The sequence below is a fragment of the Pyxicephalus adspersus genome, chromosome 3 (genome assembly GCF_032062135.1).
Source record: "Pyxicephalus adspersus chromosome 3, UCB_Pads_2.0, whole genome shotgun sequence".
NCBI classification, from domain to species: Eukaryota; Metazoa; Chordata; class Amphibia; order Anura; family Pyxicephalidae; genus Pyxicephalus; species Pyxicephalus adspersus.
Genome location: NC_092860.1, coordinates 105,006,369 through 105,006,571, shown reverse-complemented (window position 1 = coordinate 105,006,571; position 203 = coordinate 105,006,369).

Here is a 203-nt window from a genome sequence, read left to right as displayed (position 1 = left end):
TATATATATAAAGATTTCTTTGTATTGGACTCAATACAGCTTTTTTGTATTGAGTTCAATACAAAGTTATTTGAAGTTCCCGCCCCGCCTCCCGCCCGAAGCGACGCATGCAGCGACGTCACCGGGAAACCCCAGAGATCGTCACTGCACTCGCCGGATGAAGACAGAAGAGGACAGTCTCCGGAGGAGCTGCGGGGATAAGG